The sequence below is a fragment of the Arachis ipaensis genome, chromosome B09 (genome assembly GCF_000816755.2).
Source record: "Arachis ipaensis cultivar K30076 chromosome B09, Araip1.1, whole genome shotgun sequence".
Taxonomy (NCBI): Eukaryota; Viridiplantae; Streptophyta; class Magnoliopsida; order Fabales; family Fabaceae; genus Arachis; species Arachis ipaensis.
In genome coordinates this window covers 128401206-128404056 of record NC_029793.2, presented here as the reverse complement: position 1 = coordinate 128404056, position 2851 = coordinate 128401206, and the positions used below count along the sequence as shown (strand labels likewise).

General features: G+C 31.1%; 1 protein-coding gene across 2 annotated transcripts in view; it reads left to right on the top strand.

The window, feature by feature from the left end:
* The window catches only part of LOC107619501 (putative F-box/LRR-repeat protein At5g54820), a 19418-nt gene that overhangs the window by 7665 nt on the left and 8902 nt on the right, over nucleotides 1-2851 (top strand). The window contains exon 5 of one of the 2 annotated variants that reach the window (XR_001615672.2): nucleotides 1939-1962. The exons of the other annotated variant lie outside the window; for it this stretch is intronic. The gene's annotated coding sequence lies outside the window, so the exon portion shown is untranslated. Of the gene's footprint in view, nucleotides 1-1938; nucleotides 1963-2851 lie in introns of those variants that run through there. 2 annotated transcript variants of the gene reach the window in all.

Sequence of the window (2851 nt, the reverse complement as noted above, 5' to 3'; positions counted from 1 at the left end):
AGAGTTTTTATGACAAAAGATGTATCTATAATTTAATCTTTGTTAAACTCTTAAAAAATTTTAATAATAAAAAACACGTGAATAATTGGTAAACATAATCAAGGTGTGCATACAAATAAAACTTTATTGAAGTTGAATAAAATGGGTGGGGTGATATGAATATAAATTAGATAAAATGTTCGAAACCTCGTTATAAATATAAAGAGTAATTCTTCATAGCTCCATCATTCAATTCATAGCCATTGCAAGAACTAGAAAAATTGCGGGAAAAGAAACTGACAAACTTTTCTCATTGTCCGAAGACATTCTTCTCTACATTCTTTCCTCGCTTCCTTTCAAAGAAGCCGCGAAAACATGTATCCTCTCGAAGAAGTGGCTGAAGCTGTGGCAATCTACCAACACAGTCAACAACGACGAACTTGAATGGAAGAATGAAGAAGCTTATGGAGCCGTTGAAGTAGCGCAAAGGAAGGCTTTCAAGAACTTCTTCAAGATCTGGATCAAATTGCACAAGCACCACCATGTCTACCACAAATTCACCCTCAAGGTTTCCTCTTAACTGCGGCGACATTGTCGGAGCCGGCGTCTATTTCGCCGTATTGGACGGCGTCAAAGATTTGGAACTCAATTTCTTGGAACATACTGAAGAGTGCTACGGTCATGCCTCGTGACAAAACTCTGTTCAAATGTACAGAATTAAATGGTAAAATAGTGGAGCAAGCACCATATGAGAGGGAGGCTCTTAAAAGAGAGAAAAAGACAGTTGAGGATGAAAAGTTGTGTTGCCTTTGTCATTACTGTTATCTATATATATACAAGAACATTAGACACCCTAACCCTAATAAACATATTCTATCTAATCATCTATATACATCAGAGTACTTAAAGGAATACCTAAAGAGTACCAAATTAATAAGATAAAATACTATTTAATATTAACAAGATAAAATACTATTTAATATAAAATTGAATTTCCAAGAAGCGTTTACCAGAACAAGAAACTGCACCAGAAATGGAGAGTTTGGAACTTTACTCGTGCAGTTTGGCGCCTGGAAACTTGACCAAGTTTGAGGCACTGAATGATGTGACTCTTTCTTCGATTCAGTTGACAATAGAATCGGTTAAGAGGCTGCTATCAACTTGCTCTTGGATGGAGAGTCTGAGCCTGAAGTACTGTTGGGATCTTGAACCCTAACCCTAACCCTAATATACATAATTACTAAAACTTTTTAGTTTTTATATGGCTTTATTTATTTGTTAATGAAATAAAAGGTGATTCATTCGGGAGATGAACGGGTGAGGCAAAATCCATTTATGTGGGTTACGACATAAATTAGTGTACTCATAACAGTTGTCCATGGTTGACCAAACTCACAATAGACCTGTAATACAACAATATCTTTTCCATTAGTCAATTCTACTATTCAAGTCAACTTCTTTTCATTTAATTATAGAATTTAATTATTTTGTGCTTTAATTTCATATTTTAAAAATTATAATAACAAAAAAATTTTAAATATCTTTTATCATATTATCAAAATATGTAAACTTGAATAATAATAATAATGGTTTTTTTCTTGTGTTAGCAGGAATATTAACCCCGTTATTATACCATGAATCCTGGAAAAGGTTCATAGTGCCGACTTGTTTCCAAAGAAGCCTCAGGGAAGTGGAAGTGAATGGGTTTAAAGAAACACGCGACCAATTTGATGTATGCTCCCATTTGATCCGCTCTACTTTAATTTTGCGGAAGCTCAGCATCAATGTTTTGAATGATGATGACCTGCCAGGGTGGTGAGGCGTCGTAGTATCGGATGGCAATTGCACCGTATTTCAAAGGCTTCAAGTGATTTGGTGATAATAATTCGTTGATCGCCGTTATTATTGTTGGGAGAAAAACTCGTTGTTTATATATTAATAGACTATAGAGGTGCAGAGTTATATATGGTTAAGGGGTGCACAGTTATGATTAGTTAAACTGTTTCTATAATTAGTAAGATAGTTAGAGGTTAATTAAGTTTTTGTGTTTTTTTTTTTGTTCAGAAGTGTTTATAATTTTTTATGGACTTCCCAAGTTAGTTAGAGGTTAATTGAGTTTTTTTTTCTTTTGAGACATTAAGAACTTGGAATAGGAGAATAACGGTTGTTTAAATAACTTCCGTCGCTTGTGACATTCTCTTCATTCTAAATTCTATCATAAGATGAGTTTAGTACAACACATATTCATAAGATGAATAATATTAAAACAAAAATAAAAAATAAAACATGCATATCATGAAGACAAGCATTAAAGTACATAGTACAAAAATTCCAAAAAAAAGAAAAATGTTTACAAATTTTAATTTATGATTATATTATTATACGCTTCAAAAATTTATAATTGCTAGATCAATTAAATGATCAATAATTTGGAGGTTTAGTAACGACTTAAAGTTGTGAGACAAGAATTAAAAAAAAAAACTTTTTGCAAATTTACCACGAAGTCACGAGGAACACTATTTGACATCCAGAGATCAAAATAGACACGTAAAGGTATATGATTTATTTTATTTAAATTTTTTAGAGTATATTATTTTTAAAAAAATAACATGAAAATTTGTGGTAGAAATAAAGGAATAATCTTTGAATAATTGTTTATTAAAAAAATTCATGAGTGAACTAATCTAAATTAGAAAAATCCATCATTCAATTGTGAAAACAATTGCTTTAGATAGAAAAAATTTCATTTAGATAGATTTCACTTAAATGAAAAAATTCATCAAGCAATTGGTTTAAGAAAACCAATTTCTTTATTTTAAACTCAACATTTTTATGATTGAATTACTATTTCATGTATAGTAAATTTAATATT